The 21,771-nt window shown below is 36.0% G+C and overlaps 1 pseudogene; it reads left to right on the forward strand.

Moving 5' to 3' along the window:
* The first annotated feature begins 17,701 nt into the window (after positions 1-17,701).
* Positions 17,702-19,768, forward strand: LOC124509289 (melanoma-associated antigen D1-like; annotated as a pseudogene).
* The last annotated feature ends 2,003 nt before the right edge of the window (positions 19,769-21,771 follow it).

A 21,771-nucleotide genomic window follows, 5' to 3' on the forward strand; every position in this document is an offset into this window, starting at 1 on the left:
ACATGCAATCACTCACCCCTCCTGTATCTCTGGTTTACTTCTGCTCCCTGCCTTTCCTCAATCTGTGTTTGAGCTTTCCACCTGCCAGGAGGTGCCTCCCTCCAGAATTTTATCTCAGGCACAGTTGTGTTTCAAAACCCCACACTTCAGAGACCTCTACAGCTCAGACCCATTCTGATGCTCTGGGGGAGGTTCTCACCACACTGTGGTCAGTACCAGTTTGTCCCAGAAAACATTTGCCTGACCATACAGAGGCATCAGCTCCGAGATTTTGGTAAATCACAACAACCAATGCCAGGTTTTCTGCCCTCATCCGGTGTCTTTGTTCCTATACAGGTGAATGGAACAGCTCTATGTTGCCTGCTGGGTGTTTTGCCAGTGGAGAGGCTGTGTCACCTGTACCAAATGCACTCCAAGAAGGAGAGACACTTCTCTCCATGCAATCCAGGGGATCCTCACACCCTGATGCATGTTCCAGTGGCTCTGCCCTGCTTCCTCACTGAAGAACTGCCAGACAGTGAGCTCCAAAACATCAGACTCTGCACTCTGCTGTCTATTTAAAAAACAAACTGGCAATATTGTAACACTCTCATTTTTCCAGTCAATGGTTTTACAGAACAGTTTTCTTGTGCAGTCCCCTGCATGTGTTTTCACTCTTTCTCTCCAGTTACTTTCAGGGGGAATGGTTTTCATTTTCAAACCTGATGTATTGCTCAATATCCCCCTAATTCTCCCCTCTGCAAAAAGGGCTCCTACTTCTCTGCAGCACTGTGGCTCTTCTCTCCCCCACTTCAACTCTCCACACCATGTACCTGCCATATTGTCTCCCTCAAATTATGCAGATTGTTCTAGTAATCCTCATCTCAGTTGCCTAGATGTTGAAAATGGTTCGATATTGATCTAGATGTGTTTAAAGGATGATACAAGTCCAGGGTCTCCTTATTACTCCACCATCTTAATTAAGAACTGTCATTGCTTGTTTTAATACTATGATTTAATAGCTGAGCTTTTGCCCCAGAAAATATATGGCCCATAAAACCTATAACATTTATAATGTGTCCCTTTACAAACAGGGTTTGCCAATCCCATCTTACACTGATAGTCTTAATTATCAACTGGCTTCAGTAGGCTTTTGACAGAACCTGGGTATCATCATTAGTTTTAATCCTGAGAATTTTTAACAGAAGAAGAGTGGGAAGCACATGCTATGAAAATCTAGGAATTCTGTTGTATTCTCTTCCTCTAGGAGGCATACCCCACCACTGCACTGAATTGAGTCACAGGTATGCCAGGGAGTGGGACAAACCTTCTGAAGATAACATCTATGATTGCTCCTATCCCTGTGCCTGAGAAAGCACTTGGGTGAGACTCAGAAATTTTGTGACAGTAGTTGAAAGGACTTGTATTTGCCCACCTCAATATTTAAGAAAAAATCGTATGTAACCATTTTAGCAGATTTTTTGACATATAATCTCCTAATTATCATTCACCACACTCACTGAGTGAGCACTCATCGGGTAAGCATACATTGGAGTGGGCACTAGACTAGAGTATTCTCAGGGGGCCACTTCTGGCATGAAACCACAACCTTTCAAGCTGGAGCAATAGTGATCAGTGTCCACTTTCTCACAAGTGCTGTGCCCAAGGTAGAGCTTTTGTACCATGAGTCAGGGCTGGGTAAAAGAAGGAAGCCCCTTTCTCAATTGCAATCACCCATGACTTAGCCTGAGCAACATGTAGCTGGTGGCAGAATGAAAAATATTGATACCTTGCTCCTCCTAGGAAGAAAACCCTCCATCTGGGTGCCATGTTCTTGGCTACAGCAATCTAGAATGTAGTCTCTGCCTTGTTGACCTGGGAGGTGGGAGAAGGAGGTAGTAGTTTCAATTCAAATAGATGTTTCTTTATTTTCTGTTCACCCTTAAGACCATTTCCAGAAGCCTTAAATGGTTAGATTAAAAACAAAAAAAGTTTTCACCAGTTCACTAATTTCAGCCTCTTTAATGCAATATTGATTAGAATTATTTTGTGATTGAGCAATAGTTTCCTTTTATAAAAAGAATCATTTAATATTTCTGGACCTTAGTTTCCATCAGTATAAAATGAGGAAGCTGGTGTAAAATAAGGCTTTTTAAGCTCCAAATTACTATATTTTTCTATTTTAATACTGCTACAAATACATAAGATTAAATAACTCAGCTTATGCCACAAATTCAATGAAGAAAAAATCGTGAAAATAGTTTTTGATTTATGCCAAATAATATAAAATAAGTAGATTTCCTTATGTAATCCAGACTTTGAATAAGAGAATACAGAAAAATTGCCTATTGATTCTTCAAACCATGCTCTTTTATCATGGGAGGGATATAAATTGTTGAAAGAAATAAGTGCTACATGGGGTATTTCTTGTTGATTTTATTTTATTTTTTTTAAGAAAATAGAGATGATTTTGGCTTTCTAAAATGTATTGACTCTTTTCCTAAATTTTAATAATAAGCAACAGGACTTTTGTTAAATCAAATTTAAATTAATTTTCTCTTGTATGACAGTTTATGAGTTAATAAATACCCTCTTGTGTTTGCTATCAAAACCATATGTAGCTTGTTTAGTGAGGGGGGTTAATGAGGGAAAAACTTACCTTAATGATTAAAATACATACCTCAGATTGGGTAGCAGTATTCCCTAAAATATTTCATTCTATGAAATTTAATGTGGGAGTGGAACTTTAAAGAGAAATGTAAAGTTTAAATATTCTGGTTGGAATGTAAGGGCATTACTTATCAACAATTGATATTATGTCCACTACATAGAAGCCTAGAAAATGAATTATTTTGCTTACCAATTCTACAGTACTAAAATAGTAGAATTCATTCTTATGATTTCCACAGCTATGAATGTAAAAATACCCTATATTTTATTTGGCCTTTTGAAATGGAAACAGCATTCTCTCTAGTAGGAAGATATTTTCTATTGTATTTCAACATTTTTTAAACGTCTATTTATTCTTGATAGAGAAAGAGACAGAGTGCAAACAGAGACACAGAATCCAAAGGAGGCTTCAGGCTCTGAGCTGTCACCATAGAGCCTTACGCATGGCTCAAACTCATGAACCCTGAGATCATGAACTGAGCTGACGTTGGATGCTTAACTGACTGAGCCACACAGTTGCCCCTGAACATATTTTTAGATGTACGTAAAAATGTTTTGTAATAGACTTGTGAATAGTATAAACAATTTGTAAAATATATCCCGCAGAGAACTTCCAGTTTCAGTTCCAACATGTAGAGAGATTGGAGTCCTAATTCCTGTCCTTACAGTAAGAGAAAACTTTTCTTGGATATATCATAGAATTGAGGTAGCAGGGTAACCTATAACCCACAAATCTGGAGATATAGGTGAATCTAGAGAGTCAGAGCCAAGATCTGTTTACCTAGAACAGAAGCTACTAGAGGCATAAACTTGTAGGATCACTTAAATAGTAATTTTAATAAATTGCTGGAGGCTGAATGTGGATTTCACGAGAATGAGAAACTTGTGGGAGTGGTATCCTTACATGTTTTTGACCGATATGTCCAGAAATACTACCAGGTTCTTACAGTAAAGAAATGAGAAAAAGTACCGCTTGCCTTTAGCAGAGGGAGGGTATGAGTACTCATTGTGAAATGCACCAGATCTTTTTTTTTTATATATATAACAAAGGATTACCTACCATCCAGGGGAAATCATATCATAGTAGAGTGTTATCTCAGAAACCTAGGGGAAGGACATACTTTTCATTCAAACATGTGGATTTTTTTTAATTTTAAGGAAAATGGCAAGAAATCAATGTATTTATAAAACAAGACAAAACTGAGGGAGAGCAAACTCTGTACCTAAGGAATATATCTTAGTCTTAACTACCAGAAATTGCATAAACCTTTTATAATGCTTAAAAAAAGACCCACAATCAGGAGCTCAGTAATTTACAACCAATTTAGGTAAACCAAATGATACAAAGCAAAAACTTAAGAGAATTGCAAGGAGAAAGAAAGAAATTCACTATTATAGTTAAATTCAACATCCCTTTTTCAGTAATTGGTAGACCAAGCAGGCAGAAAATCAGTAAAGATACAGTTTACCTGAATAGCATTATCAATAAACTGAATGTATTTGACATTTATAAAATATTATACATTCACCAACAGACCATATTTTAGGCCATAAAAGACACCTTAACAAAGCTTAAAAGAATAGAAATAATACAAAGTATGTTATCAGTCTATGTTGAAATTAAAGTAGAAATCAATAACAGAAAGATAGCTGGAAAATTACCAAATATTTGGACCTTAGCATACTTCTATTCTACATATGGGGCAAAGAAGCAATCCCATTAAAAAACATTTTAAACTGAATTAAAATGAAAATACACTTTATCAAAATTTGAGAGATGCAGCAAAATTAGTATTTAGAGGTAGGATTATAGTATTACATGTATCTATTAGAAAATAACAAATGTCTAAAATTAATTATATAATTAAGAATAACAAGTTAATTCTAAAACAATCAGAAAAATATGATAAAATTCAGAGCAGAAATCAATGAGATTGGAAACATAAAAAAAAACATAGAGAAAATGAATGAAACAGAAGCTAGTTCTTTGAAAATATAAAAAAGAAATGGGTAAACCTCTAGCCAGGCTAACCAAGTAAAAAAAGAGAGAAGACATAGATTGACATTAAAAGAATAGTAGGGGCACCTGGGTGGCTCAGTCGGTTGGGCTTCCAACTTCAGCTCAGGTCATGATCTTGCAGTTCATGGGTTCGAGCCCCGCGTTGGGCTTTGTGATGACAGCTCAGAACCTGGAGCCTGCTTTGGATTCTGTGTCTCCCTCTATTTCTCTGTTCCTCCCCCGTTTGTGCTCTGTCTTTCTCTCTCTCCCTCAAAGGTAAATAAAATTAAAAAAAATTAAACAAAGAAGTAAAAAAATATAAATTTGATTTATGTCCACAATTTAAAAAAAATGTATTTATATAAATTCAATTTGGTAACATACAGTGTAGTATTGGTTTCAGGAATAGAACCCAGTGCTTCATTACTTAAATATAACACCCTATATCCACAATTTTGATAATTTAGATGAAGTAAACAAATTCCTCAAAAAACACAAATTATAATTCACACAAGAAGAAATAGATAATCTAAATATATCAATATTTATAACTATATCTAGTATCTATAATTATATTTCTAGTATCTATATATTTAGTAAAGAGAGTAAATCAATAATTAATAAACTTTAAAACACATAATTAACAGGGTCAGATGATTTTATTGGTGAATTCTGTCAAACATTTAAAAAAGGAATGGTGCCAGATTTCCCCAATATATTTCAGAAAATAAAAACAGAGGGAATATTTCCTAACTCTTGGGATCAAATGCAGATGAAAACAAGACAAAAAAGGGAGATACACATGGAAAATAAGCGCATGAAAAGATACTCCACATCATTCGTCATTAAGGAATTGCAAATTAACCCAATGAGATACTATTACAATCTATTAACAAGAATGGTTAAAATACAAAAACTGACAATAACAACTGCTGGTGAGGATGCAGAGCACAAGAACTGTCATTCATTGCTGATGGGAATGCAAAATGATACAGCTACTTTGGAAGACAATTTGGCAGTTTCTTCCCAAGCTAAATTATGCCATATGATTCAGCAATTGCACTCCTAGGCATTTAAAAAATTGATTCAAAAACTTATGTCCACAAAGAAAACTTGCACATGAATGTTTATAGTAGCTTTCTTCATAATAACCCCAAACTGGAAGCAACAAAAGTCCTTCAGTAGGTGAATGGACAACAAACTCTGATACACCTATACATTGGAATATTTTTCAGTGACTAAAAGAAAGGAGCTATCAAAGTATGAAAAAAACCATAAATGGCTACTAAATGCCCATTTCTAAGTAATGGAAACCAGTCTGTACTTCCATACTGTACTTCTATACTGTACAATTACAATTTTAGGACATTCTGGAAAAGATAAAACTATAGAGAGGGTAAACAAGTCCTTGGTTGTCTGGGGTTTGGGATGTTTATTAAGTAAAGCACAAGAGATTTTTTAAGGCAGTGAAACTATTTTATATGGTACTGTAATGGTGAATGCAAGACATTTGTCAAAACCAACAAATTTTTACAGTACAAAGAATAATTCTTAATGTATACATTCCAGGATGGATGGAAAATATGGCAAAAGAATCTAAATGTATTACAAATGTATTGTGAAATCTCACTAAAGGAGGTGAGACAATAAATTGCTGACTTAAATAACTTTGGAAATAATAGGGTCCGTAAGACTAAAAGCAAAAGCAACTGCACATAAACAATGTACTTGATAAAACATATTCCTACAAGGATCCAAGTTATCAATTCAGATACTATAATACATATATACAGAATTTAACAATAAAGTATCAAGTAAATGTATTGCTGGTGGTAAGAGTGAGGTTTTTGTTGGAGTGCAAGTTTACAAATAATCAAGGAAGGAAACTAAAATGATCTAAGTAGTAATGGATTAGATTTGGAGACCTCAGTATGATGATGGAGACATCAGTGGCTTAATATACATACAGATGGATACATATACAAATATGTATTATTTATAACATAATTATCATACACACATATATTTTCTTTCTTGTCAGTAAAGAGAAGCTATACCTAATGGCACCCCAGTAGCAATGAGAACACACAGGTTTTAGTTCTAAGACCATTCTCCAATAAGAGGAACAAGGCTTCTTGAAGGAATGACTAATTATAGGACTGGGGGAGGACTGTAGATGATCATGGAGTATCTTGTAGTATCTAACACTGAGAAAATTTGATTAAAGAAAAAGAAAGAAAGAAAGAAAGAAAGAAAGAAAGAAAGAAAGAAAGAAAAAGAAGCAAGAAAGCATCTTTGGTAAGATATGATGATCATGGCATCTTCCCTCTGTGGTCTTCCATCCCAAGAAAAATAAACAGTTTAATAATAATAATAATAAATCAAACAAATTCCAACTGGTGGACATTTTGCAAAATATCTGACCAGTACTCCTCAAAACTGTCAAGGATAGGGAGAAAAAAGGAAATTTGGAGGCACTGTCACCACCAAGAGTAGCCTAAAGGGTCATGAAAACTACATGTAAAGTGATATCCTGGATGGGATATTCTGGAAGAAAAAGACAGTAGATGAAAACTAAGGGAATCTGAATAAAGATTGGATATTAATTGATTAAAAATGTTTAATATTGGTTGATTAATTGTAACCAATGTACCATTCTAATATACTAGTAATAGGGTAGTCTGTGTGTGTGATACATAGGAATTCTCTGTACTATCTTTGCCATAATTCTGTAAGTCAAAAATTATCCCAAAATACAGTTTATTTACAAAAAAAATCTGTCTCCAGGAGCTAAGAAAAGAACCTCCAAGAATATATATAAACATTCAGATTTAGAAAATCAGAATAACAACAATCACATCACTAAATGCATTTAACATTGGTTTGTCATGCATTTTGAGGAAGTTTTTGAGTACATGTCTTGGGAAAAGTAATAGCAATCACAGATGTTCAAAAAGTTGTCAATATTTACCCAATTTACTAACTGGTGTTGGCAGGTGCTGACATAATCTGGAAGCTGTCCATACCAGAATGTGTCATATCCCAGGAGTAAAAATAATGAGTCCTTATTTCCTAACAAATAAAACTAGGTCATCTTCATTAAACGAGTTAGTGATTTTCTTTATATTAGGAGCAATAGACATTGCCATGTGGGAAGAGATGTTTTTGTACCTCTTTTCTTTATCTGGAGCTCAGTCAACAGTACAAGGCTTCCTGTAATAGGAAACAAGAGTAGACATTTATTTATATAAATGATTTATATAACTATTTTCTTGTTTTATGTAGGATTCTTTGGGGACTTTTGTCAGGTTTGTGTGTCTAAAAGGCTAATGAATCTCTTTTTTCCTTATATGTGTACTTTGCTACAGGAAGAAGATGTAGCATAAGAGACAAAATTTCAAGGCAAAATAAAGATTTGAGAAAATTCTTACAGTTAAATCTCAATTTGTCTGTTTTTTTATTCTTTGAAGAATTAATTTTAAGAAAGGACTAAGACTGATAATAGTTTTGTATTGAACTTGGGAAAGTTTACTGTTTATTAAATGGAGGTTCACTTTCTTTTTATATCATTAAAAGTAATTTTTCACATGTGTAAAGTTACTTTGCTCTCAGTGCAATAAAATCATTGTCTTCCAGAAAGCCTTTGGTGTTCTCTTATTTGTATTTGGTTTTACTGTATGGCTGTCATTATCTATGTCAGCTGTTTATTAATGTTATATGCTAAAAGCTCAGTATAGCTTTATTACTCCACACCAGTTTTCAGAAAACAAATGTTCAGAATCTTTTATTTTAAAGTAATTTAGTATATTTATGTTTTCAAACATGGTACCAAAATTTAAAAATAGAATAAAATAATTATTTGGAAGAAAAATAGTAAAGTTCATAAAATGAATCAAATATTAATAATTTATCACTAGTAATATTTTATTTTATATGCTGAAGAGCAAACTAGGGAAGATATGGATTGGGAAGGAGAACAAAACGAGTATCTTTTATTGGAAAAACCACCAACCAGAAACCTCCAGTATCTCCAGTTTATCTTTCAACAATAGTTGTTGCTTATATGTAATAAAAAAGGAAACCTAAAATATAAAAAGTAGCTTGAACTAGTAGGAAAAATGTGTTAGACTGAACTAGACACCATTTATTTTTCAACATACACTATATGGAATGTGTAATAAAAATTTTTGATTATCAGTTAGTTTTTGTTCTGCCTTCAGGGAAAAGAGAATTTATAGCAAGTCCATCAAAATATTAAGAAAACAAAGGCAGGAGCACCTGGGTGGCTCAATCGGTTGACCGTCCAACTTTGGCTCAGGTCATGATCTCATGGTTCATGAATTTCAGCCCCACCTAGAGCTCACTGCTGTCAGCTCAGAGCCCACCTCGGATCCTGTGTCTTCCTCTCTCTACCCCTTCCCCACTTGCACTCTCTCAAAAATAAACATTAAAAAAAAAGAAAAAAAGGACAAAACAGGTTGGCTCATAGTTATGCCTATAAATTCTCCACTAGAGTAGTTACTATTTAATAATTATACAGTCTACTGTAGACACCAGTGGCCTGAGATTGTGTATGGAAGCCAATATATTTACTGCCATTTTTTCCTGTGTTTTTCTGACATATTTTTTGTTAAATTTTATTGTGGAAACTGCTTTCCTCCCCCATTTTATAACTTCCACTTCCACTGGATAGAATTTGGTAACTTGGTTAAGATTGGTGTTAATGTGGAGTGTAAGTAGCAAAAGACTTACCTTCCAGACAAGTAGAAAAAGATCTGGGATTGTAGCTGGTTAAAGAAGGTTGAGTGAGGATAAACTGCTTGAGGGAGCAACACTTGTGAGATGCTGTCACTGCCTGCTTCCTTAAGAAGAGTGAATCCTGACTACAACCTTCGAGAGTGGGGGCTTTCGGTTTCTTTTTTTCCTTTCAGTTAAAGCTAATACTTCTCCAATTATGCTTAAGAGCTAGAAAAAGTAGGCATGAATGTATAAACCATCATTGTCTAAATGAGTATTTATCAAACTGTGGATCACAACCTATTAATGAGTTAAGAAATCAATTTAATTGGTCATTGCCATCACTATTTTTTTAATAATAAATTGAATATAACAAAAAATTACATCACATGTGATAAGGTAGATATTGCTTTATAAAATTTTGATTTCAGTTGTATAAATAAAAAACACATGTTTACTGGTCATAGTGTAAAATGCATTTCTTCCTATGGTCACATTTAAACAGTTTTAAAGAGTTACATATACTCACTTTTGGTTTGCTTTTGTATGTCATTGAACTTGAAATAAATATAAATACTGAAGATAAAATATCCATGCCATTATTCTAAATCTATTTACATAAACAAACTTACCTCAAAAATAATAGCATAATTTAAAGTTCTACTATAAGGCACTGTTTTGACAAGTAGTATAACACAATAGATTTGAGAAAAAAACATGCCTGGGTTCCAAACCTAGATGAATAATTCATTTATAAGCTGTATGACCTTGCAAAATTTTCTTGGCATTCCAATTTCCTCATTTGTAAAATGAAACTTTCTATTTGGGGGATATTGTAAAGAATAAATGAGATGAATTATTAAAAGCACAGTGTAAGAATTAATATTTATCTGACACGCATTAAGTGCTAGATATTGGTTTAAGTTCTTTAATCAACTTAATACTTTCTGGGTCATACCATTGTTTTTCTGACTCAATGAGAAATCTTTATTGTCTAGTTCTTTTTTTTTTTGCTTTCCCTCACAGATCTAGCCTGAAAGTACTCTAAGAATCAACACTCAGCACTTGAAATATTCCAAGCAGCTGTACAACAAGGTCACAGTGTATTTATTTTGTTTTGTTTTGTTTTGTTTTAATTTTGACAGAGACAGGGAGAAAGCATGAAGGGGAGAGGGGTAGAGAGTGAGGGAGAGAGAATCCCAAGGAGGCTCCACACTGTCAGCTCAGAGCCCAATGCAGAGCTTGATCTAACAACTGTGAGATCATAGCATGAGTCAAAATCAAGAGTTAGATGCTTAACCAACTGAGCCACCGAGGCGCCCTGTCACTGTGTGTTTGTATTGGACAATGTTAGGTATTTCAAAATGAAAATGAAAATTTCCTCGCTAATCAAAATACACCTTACCAATAGATAGGTATATTTAGATAGATAGATATAATATATTGTTATTTAGATAGATAGATATAATATATTGTATATGTTACATATAGACAACATTAGTATATACCATATATATAAATATTAGCATATATACATGCATTACACCCTATATATAAACATACATATACATATATATGTGTATATATACACATATATGTGTGTATATATACATACATATGTGTATATATACACATATATAAACATTAATATATTTGACTCTGTTTCTAGGCCCTGAAGTCCTGGTTTTTGGGATTCCTCCATCCATTTATAGCTTCTCCAGCATTTTTTTAAGCTATATGAACTAACTATATTCTCAGTGTTAATTTAACTTAATTTGAGTTGAATTCTTGCTACTTGGAACTAAATGGGTCCTGATTAGCCACTTCTGTAAACATATGCAAATAAAGCCAGCCCTCCTATTACCTGAATTTTTGTAGTGTTTCCCCCTTGAGTTTCTTAAGAAATTTATTGTTCTCTGTGGTATTCTTATTACATGATAAGTCCTGAATTTTTTTAAATATGTGAATAGTTACATTGTCCAAAGGGGTATAGCAGGGGTTACTGGCTGTACGCTGCTTAGAATGATTATAACTATTTCTGTGGATGAGAAATGGTACTCCAGATACAGTTACATTATGTGATTAAGATTTTATGTCTGTATGTGTGTGTGTTCATGTGTATGCGCACGCACATGTGTGTAGGGGGATGGGTCCAGAGAGTGTCCAGATAAAAAGAGAACTAAGTAATTTTTAGTTGATTACTCAATGAAATAACAATGCTTATCAAAAGCAGTAAAAATATTGCTATTTTTAATTTTACAAATTTGTTTCTAATATCTATAAGGAACTACTTTGGCCAATTATTTTCAGAGGACTTTGATTATCCACATTGGGAGTCATATATATGGAATAAGTGGAAGTGGTAGAGGTGCCAGAAGCACTAACTTACAGAGTAATTATACACAAAGCATACATCATTAAGTTTTTATAGTTGGAGAATGACATTGATCCAATGTTACCCAAAAATAATCTGAAACTATAATTTCTTACCCCTTCTGTATAACAAACATATCTGTTCTGGAATTCAAAAGGGCAAGTTAAGTCGCTATTTGGGGAATTGTTGACCTATTTGTACTCATGTGGAATGAGCAAACAACTGGTTAGTTGAAGTTCTTATTTTTCAACGTATTGTTTTAGCATCGTGAAAAATTAAATTAATGTATGAAAGAGTTTCCTTTTATATATAGATAAAAGTAATTACATATATATAATGCATATATATAATACATATATATACATTTATTATATATTATATATTATATATATTTATTATATATTATATATTATATATATTATATATATTATATATATTTATTATATATATACTTTTTTTTGGTTGCTGTTGTCATTACTTTCTATCCTATTTTGGACAGAAGTATTACCTTAAGAGTCCCTATAACACTACTTCTGAATGTAGTCTTCTTGAAATACTAGTATAGATTACCAGCAGATACAGAACAACTATTGTGGTGTTCCACAGATATATTTTCCCATAAGATGTTCAATGTAGCATAGAAAAACATAAGTAAGAATAGTTTCAGAACAGTTATGTTGCAGGCATTAACACTAGGGTATTGAAAATTCTGCCCTAGAATTTCAAGTGAAAAATATATTTTAGCTTACATTAGTATGGAAAAAAAAACTAATGGACACCTTTAGGGAATACATTTTCTCATAAACCAATCAACAAGCATTTGTTTTCTTACAATAGTAGAGGACAAGTTGATTTAATATTCATGAATCAAGGACAGGAGGAAAAATTGTGAGTTAAATGTTTATCACATGAGGGCTGGTCATTCCCTTTCAATCATCTTTGAAATGAAACACTTTCTGTTTTATGAATGAGACCCTAAATCTTATCCACTATTTTCAAAAACTACCTTATTGAATCTCAGATTACCATCATCAATGACCTCTTTATTTTCCAGAGAGGTATTATATTATCAAAGACAGGATAGATACTTAATTTCTGGGACACCTAACTTCTCCATATGTGTGGAGTACATTTAATAGAGTATGAGGCACAGTAACTACTAATAAAAGAAATGTGGGGGTGCCTGGGTGGCTCAGTCAATTAAGCATCTGACTTTGGCTCAGGTCATGATCTTGTGGTTCATGAATTGGAGCCCCATATTGGGCTCTCTGCTGTCAGCACAGAGCTTGCTTCAGATCCTCTGTCTCTCTCTGCCCCTCCCATGCTCTCTGCCTGTCTCAAAACTAAACATTTAGAGAAAAAGAAATGTGTACTTACATCAAAATAAATTCTTTGGTAAGTTTCATATGAGTGAGGTTAATGGATTTCAGGAAAAAATGTACTATGGTGCTTTGTCATTCAGTTCTAGTGATTTCTTTTATCAGATTGAGTAACGTTGTTGTTGTCTTTATCACAATAATTTGAAATAATTGTAAGCACAGGAGACATTTTCCATTAGTTGAGAAATAGCAGATTGATCAGTGACTTGCACATGTTTGACTTGTCCCTCCACAACTTATTATAAAACAAAATAAAGATGATATAAAAGAAACAAGTTTGAATAGAAATTCATCTACTGGTTTGACTAGTAACTGTGCACCATATACATATAAGGTATTTTCTAGATTTTGCAATTACAAAAGTGGTGTGGGTGGTACAAAGTGTCTCATGAAAAACTGTAAGAAAGGCAAGCCTTTTTAACAGTACTTAACACATTAAAACTTGGCATCACATTGCACAGCAACCAGTAAATTAAGTAATCTCTCTGAATAGTCTAAGTATTACTTAAAAAATGATAATAAGCAACTTTAAACAAGATATAATTTCACAAAAGGGTTAAAATATAACCGACCAATACATGCCATCAGTACAAGACTTAAAAGGAACCCCTCTTATACAAAACAATGTTCCACTTTGGAATTACAAGCATTCCTTGTTTTATTGCACTTTGATTACACTTTGCAGGTAATGCATATTTTACAAATTAAAGTTTGTGGCAACCCTACTTTGAGCAAGTGTATTGGTGCCATTTTTTCCCAAAATTGCTAACTTCATATCTGTGTTGCATTTGGGTAATTCTCACAATATTTCATACTATTTAATTATTATATTGTTATGGTGATCAGTGATTATTGATATTGCTATTGTAACTGCTTTGTGATGATACAAATTGCACCTGTATATGATGGTGAACTTAATAAATATTGTGTGTGCGTTCTGACTTCTCCACTGACTGGCTGTTCCCCTATCTCACTCCCTCTCCTCAGTTCTTCCAATTCCCAGAGGAACAATATTAAAATTAGGCCAATTAATAGCATTACAATGACCTCTATGTGTTCAAGTGAAAGGACAAGTCATATGTTTCTCATTTTAAATCAGAAGCTTAAAATGATTAAGCTTAGTGAGGAAGGCATATCAAAAACCGAGAAAGGCTGAAAGCTAGGCCCCTTGTGTCAAACAGTTAGCCAAGTTATAAATGCAAGGGAAAAGTTTTTAAGGAAATTAAAAGTATTACTCTAGTGAACACACCAATGATAAGAAAGAGAAACATCTTTATTGCTGATATGGAAAAATTTCAGTGGTCTGGATAGAAGATCAAGCCAGCTCCAATATTCCCTGAAGCCAAAACCTAATCCACAGCAAGGCCCTAACTCTCTTTAATTCCATGAAGAGGTGGGGAAGCTGCAAAAGAAAAAGTTTGAAGCTAGCACAGGTTGGTTCATGAGGTTTAAGGAAAGAAGCCATGTCCTTAACATAAAAGTGCAAGGTGAAACAGCAAATGCTTCAAGTAGATGTAGATGTAGAATCTGCAGCGAGTTATCCAGAAGATCTAGCTAAGATAATTAATAAAGGTGACTACACTCAATAACAGATTTTCAAAACAGCCTTCTACTTGAAGAAGACACCATCTAGGATTTTCATACCTAGAAAGGAGAAGCCAATGCCTGGCTCTAAAATGACAAGCTGACTCTCTTCTTAAGGGTTAATGCCGCTGGTGACTTTAAGTTGAAGCCAATGCTAATTCCAAAAATCCTAGGGGCCTTAAGAATTATGTTTATTCTGGCACAAAGAAATGGAAAAACATTCCATGTTCATGGATTCAAAGAACAAATATTGTCAAAATGTCGATACTACCCAAATAAATCTACATATTCAATGCAACCCATATCAAAATAACACCAGCATTCTTCACAGAGCTAGAAGAAACAATCCTAAAATTTGTATGGACCCATAAAAGAACCTGAATAGCCAAAGCAATCCTGAAAAAGAAAGCAAAAGCTGGAGGCATCACAATCCCGGACTTCAAGTTGTATTACAAAGCTGCAATCATCAAGACAGTATGGTACTGGCACAAAACAGACCTATAGATCAATGGAACAGAATAGAGAACCCACAAATGGACTTACAAATTCATGGCCAACTATATTTTGACACTGTAGGAAAGAATATCCAATGGGAAAAAAAGTCTCTTCAGCAAAGGGTGTTGGGAAAACTGGACAACGACATGCAGAAGAATGAACCTGGACCACTTCCTTACACCATACATGAAAATAAACTCAAATGGATGAAAAACCTAAATGTAACACAGGAATCCATAAAAATCCTAGAGGAGAAAACAGGCAACAACCTCTTTGACCTTGGCTGTAGCAACTTCTTACTTGACATGTCTCCAGAGGCAAGGGAAACAAAAGCAAATATGAACTACTGGGAATTTATCAAGATAAAAACTTCTGCACAGTGAAGGAAACAATCAGCAAACTAAAAGGCAACTAATGGAATAGGAGAAGATATTTGCAAATGACATATCAGATAAAAGGTTAGTATCCAAAATCTATAAGGAACTTACCAACTCAACACCCCAAAAGCAAATAATTCAGTGAAGAAATGTGCAAAAGGCATGGATAGACAATTTACAAAGAAGACATACAGATGGCTAACAGACAAATGAAAAAAATGCTCAACATCACTCTCATCATCAAATGAAATTGCAGCCACAATGAGATACCACCTCACACCTATCAGAATGGCTAAAATGAACAACCCAGGCAACAACAGATGTTGGCAAGGATGCAGAGAAAGAGGAACCCTTTTGCACTGCTGGTGGGAATGCAAACTGGTATAGCCACTCTGGAAAACAGTATGGAAGTTCCTCAAAAAAATTAAAAGTAGAACTACCCTATGACCCAGTAATTGCACTACTAGGTGTATATCCAAAGGATACAGGAGTGTTGTTTCAAATGGGCACATGCACCCCAATGTTTATAGCAGCACTATCGACAGTAGCAAAGGTATGGAAAGAGACCAAATGACCACCCATTGATGAATGGATAAAGAAGAATGGTATATATATACATACAATGGAATATTACCCAATGATCAAAAAGAACGAAACCTTGCCATTGGCAACAATGTAGATTAACTAGACTGTATCATGCTAAGTGAAATAAAACAGTCAGAGAAAGACAAATATCATATGACTACACTCATATGTGGAATTTAAGATACAAAGCAGATAAGATACAAAACAGAAGAAAATAAGGCAAGAGGAAGCAAAAATAAGATAAAGACAGAGAGGGAGACAAACCATAAGAGACTCTTAAATACAGAGTATAAACAGGATTGCTGGAGAGGTGTTGGGTGGGTGGATGGGCTAAATAGGCAAGGGGCATTAAGGGGGACACATTTTCGGATCAACTCTGGGTGTTAGGTGTAAGTGATGAATCACTAAATTCTATTTCTGCAAAAAAGAAAGGAGAAAAAGGAATTCCTGTGTGGGTCAGTCGTGTAAGTTTCTGACTGTTGATTTCACCTCAGGTCATGATCTCACAGTTTGTGACATTGAGACCCATGTTGGGCTCTGCACTGACAGAACAGAGCCTGCTTGGGATTCTCTCTCTCCCTCGCTGTTTCTGCCCTTCTCTCACATGTGTGTGCACTATCCCCCACTCTAAATAAATAAATAAATAAATAAATAAATATGTGTTGGGAGTACATGGTTTTTCAAGATTCCATTAACGGCAAGTTGATCAAGGTCACTTGCAGAGATTCTAGGAGCAACCCCCATGATGCGGGATGGTGGGAAGGTGGTGCTGGTGAGTGTACCTGGGGCACATTGGTCATGTGATGCTATTGGGCATAACTATTGGGTCTTTGAAGTGAAACAATTTGAAATGGAAGGGAAAGATAGTGAGTGTTCTAGGGTGAAAAAAATTATTAGTCAATGTTCCCTCTAGCTTTGCCATTTGAGTTAGCTTCACTGTGCTTCATCTATGTTATAATTCTGTAAATTTTTGAAAAATGATAATAATGCACATGATTCTTGTCCACATAAATGCAAATTAATCTTGTCTAGTGGAACATCATTGATTAGTGTCCTGCAGCTTGAGCTCTTCTGCATTTCAGAATTCCTTATTTTGTGTGTGTGTGTCTTAGAATTCTTCTTGGACCATGTGATGCCTGAGTGGCATTGTCAATTTTGACTCAGGTCATGATCTCAAGGTTCGTGAGTTCAAGACTCCCTTTGGGCTCTACACTGACAATGCAGAGCCTGCTTGGATCCTCTCTCTTCCTTTCTCTCTGCCCTTCCCCTGCTCGCTTTCACTCTCTGCTCTCTCTCTCTCTCAAAAATAAGTAAGCTTAAAAAAATTATGTCTGTTCTGGGATACTGACTGGCATTTTCTACTGGACAAGGAGAGGGTGCAGCGGCAGAAAACCAATCAGGGGAATTTCAATTCTCTGAGTGATGAATAAGGGAGGTAACAAGGGGGTTGGGGTTAGAGTCTGAGGCAAGGCTCTGCTCTTTCGAGAGGGACAGGAGCCATGGCTCAGAAAAAGGAGTTGGTATGGGCCTCCTGCACTTGCAGGCCAAGGCCTCTATTGAAGACAACACCTTACTTATGCAGACTCTTATGAGGGCATCCAGAGTTCGGAGGATCCACCTACCAACCAGGCCACAGCAGCTGGGCCAAATGCTAGTTCCCAGAGTTCACAGACCCCAACAGCCAGTGAGATGGCTGATGTTTGAGTTTTAGCAGCTGCCACTGTGCCCAAAACAGTTTTAATGCTCAGAATGCCATGACAAAAGGCCCAAATCGTGTGTATGATTTCTTTCAGGCTCTTAATGCCAAGGAGATTTCCAATGTCCTATGTAAGGCAGCCTTTAAGTCCCAGGTTGCCACCCCAAAGGTCTGAAAATGCTGCCTATGATATTTTCCACCTGCAAGTTAACAGCTAACAAGTCCAAGATGGCCTTTAAGTCCTTGAACACCACTATTAAAGTTGGCCCAAGTGCCACCTACAATTTCTCTGTCATAGCCAGTGATATGGTTAATACTTAGTCTAAGACAGCCTTTAAGGCTTTGAATGACACCACTAAGCCCCCAAAAGCTTATACCCATACCCAGAATATTAAACAAGCTCCACAGATATCAGCAGATGGTTCTGAGGCTCAGACTCTAGAGTCTAGGACTATAATTTGGCTATAATTTAGAGCAAGAGAACACACAAGGTTAATACCTTGAATGTAGAAAAGGATAGCAGTGGGGATTAGAGGCAAGTTCTACTGGCTGCAGGGACCTGGAGGTCTGCCCACCTTGGGCACCCTCCAATGTGCTCTGACAGACCCCATTGTCCTGGCAGAACCCATCAGGCTGGCAAAAACAGCCAGCCAGGCAGACCCCACCAGCACATGAGAACCTCCCAGCTAGGACAGACCCCACAAGCCTGGAAGAACTCAGTTGCTTGGCAGAACCCCATTGTCTGGCTTGGTACGGTTGTCTGGCTGAACCCACTGGCCTGGCAGAACCCACCAGGCGGGCAGCATCCTTCAGATTGGCAAGGCCCTCCTGACTGGCCACTACCACCTGACTGTCTTCTGCCACCTGATTGGCTACTTTCCATTGACAGGCCACTCCCACCTGATTGGTCAATTTCACCTGACTAGCAGAATCTGCACCCCTCTCCCAACTAGCATGCATCACAGAACCTGGGTTCCCCACAATGTCCACATGTGGCCCTTCTTCAGGAAAGAACAAATAAGTTGATTCAATACTTGATGCTTAAATATTATACCAAGGTGCCCATCAAGCACTCAGAAACGCTGTGGGATATCAGCCATAAATACACTGATGTTTATCCTGGAGAAGAAATTTGGGATTCAACTGAAGGAGATTGACAAGAGCACCTGTAGATTCTTCTCAGTAACCCCCAAGTCCCTAGCTCGCACACTGGGGACAAAGACACACCCAAGCTGGGTGTTCTCTTAGTGGCATTGGGCATCATATTCATGAATGGCAACTGTGCCAGTGAAGCTGTCCTCTAGGAGACACTAAGCAAGATGGGACCGAGTTCTGGGGTGAGATATTCTCTCCTTAGAGATCTAAGGAAACTTCTCGTTTATGAGTTTGTAAAGCAAAAGTACCTGGATTACAGACAAATGCTGAACAGCAACCCTCTTGAGTATGAATTCCTCTGGGGCCTCTGTTCCTACCATAAAGCTAGTGAGATGAAAGTGCTGAGATTCATTGCAAAGGTTCAGAAGAGAAATCCTTGCCACTGGACCACATCATTCATGGAGGCTGAAAAAGAGGCCTTAAATGCTCTGAACGCTGCTTCAGCTGAGGCTGAGGACCAGGATGAGAGGAAAACCTGAGTGGAGATTGCAGATGGGGCTGTATCTGGGCCCAGGACCTGTGATGACATTGAGTTCGGGCTGCTGATCTGGGCAGAGGAAGGAGATTTTGGTGATCCCTGGTCTAGAATCCCATTTACCTTCTGGACCAGATACCACCAGAATGCCCACTCCAGATTTCCTCAGACCTTTGCTGGCTTCTTTATTGGCCCTGGTGGTACAGCCAATGCCATTTTTTTCTGCCAACTTTGGTGTCATTGGTTTCTTCTGGGTTGAGTGAAATTGGCGGATATTGATAATTAGTTGCAATAGTCTTTCTGCTAAGTGAGGCTGAAGCCTCAGATTCCTTCTAAACACAGCTATCTAGAGAGCCACGTTCTGTTGATTGAAAGTAGCATGTGAGATCAATTTGTTTTATGTTCCTTGTTTGTTGCTTTTCTTCTCCCTGTGTGCTGTCAATCTTTGGTATAAGAGTTGAAACTGCAAAGTGAAAAAAAAAAGTCTATTCTGCCCGTGCTCTATAAATAGAACAAAATAGCCCGAATGACAGCACATCTGTTTACAGCATGATTTACTTAATATTTCAAGCCACTTCTAAGACCTACTTCTCAGAAAAAAAATATCCTTTTAAAATATTACTGCTTATTGACAATGCATCTGGTCACCCAAGAGCTCTGATGGACATATACAATGAGATTAATGTTGTTTTCATACCCCTAACACAATATTCATTCTGCAGCCCATGAATCAAGGAGTAATTTTGACTTTCAAGTATTATTATTGAAGAGATATATTTTATGATACTATAGCTGCCATAGATAATAATTCCTCTAATGGATCTAAACAAAGTAAGTTGAAAACCTTCTGGAAGGGATTCACTATTCTGGATTCCATTAAGAACATTTTATGCTAGGTGAAATAAGTCAGGCAGAGAAAGACAGATACCATATGTTTTCACTCATATGTGGATCCTGAGAAATTTAACAGAAGACCATGGGGGAGTGGAAGGGGGAAAAAGTTACAGAGAGGGAGGGAGGGAGGCAAACCATAAGAGACTCTTAAATACTGAGAACAAATTGAGGGCTGATGGAAGGTGGAGGAGAGGGGAAAGTGGGTGAAGGGCATTGAGGAGGGTACCTGTTGGGATGAACACTGGGTGTTGTATGGAAACCAATTTGATGATAAATTATATTTAATATATATAAAAAAGAACCTTTCTGACTCATGGTGAAAGGTCAAAGTATCAATATTAACAGGATTTTGTATGAAGTTGATTCCAACCCTCATGGAGGATTTTGAGGGGTTCAAGACTTCAGTGGAGGAAGTAACTGCAAATGTAGTGAAAATAGCAAGAGAACTGAAATTAGAAGTGGAGCCTGAAGGTGTGATGAATTCCTACAATCTCACAATGAAAGTTTAACAGGTAAGGAGTTAATTTTTATGGGTGAGTAAAGGAAGTGATTTCTTGAGATGAAATCTACTCCTGGTGACAATGCTGTGAAAATTGTTGAAATGACAACAAATAATTTAGAATATTACATAAAATTAGTTGATAAAGCAGTGGCAGGGTTTTAGAGGAATGACTCCAAATTTGAAAGAAGTTCTACCATGGGTGAAATGCTTTCACATAGCATCACACATCATTTGTGAAAGGAAGAGTCAATCAATGTGACAAGTTTCATTGTTATTTTATTTCAAGAAATTGCCACAGCCACTCCAAACTTCACTAACCACCATCCTGATCAGTCTGTAGTCAACTTGAAGCAAGACCCTCCACAAACCAAAAAAAAAAAAAAATGTGACTCACTGAAAGCTCAGATGATGGTTAGAATTTTTTAGCAATAAAGAAGTTTTTTTAATCAAGGTGTGTACATTTTTCACACATAATGCTATTGCACAGTTAATAGTATAGTGTAAATGTAAATGTTACATGCACTAAGAAACCAAAAAAAAAATCATTTGACTAGCTTTATTGCCATTTTTACTTTTTGCAGTGGTCTGGAACCAAACTGCAATTATCTCTAAGATACACCTGTACAGTATGGATCATTCTCTAGTTAATTCATCTCCTATGCAGCGACATCTGTCTCTCCTTTGAGGTCACATAGCACTTTTCAGTATCTTTATTCGGACACTTATGACTTTCTATTGTTTTATAGTCTCCACTAGAATGGATGGAGGCTTTTTAAGTACCTGGATTTTTGTGTTTGTATCATTCACAGCTCCTTGTATATAGGAAATGCAAAATAGTTGTTGAACAAATAAATACCTTTGATGACTACA

The sequence above is a fragment of the Lynx rufus genome, unplaced genomic scaffold (genome assembly GCF_022079265.1).
Source record: "Lynx rufus isolate CCGP_SWC_20201006 ecotype Redwood Valley unplaced genomic scaffold, mLynRuf1.p SCAF_14, whole genome shotgun sequence".
NCBI classification, from domain to species: domain Eukaryota; kingdom Metazoa; phylum Chordata; class Mammalia; order Carnivora; family Felidae; genus Lynx; species Lynx rufus.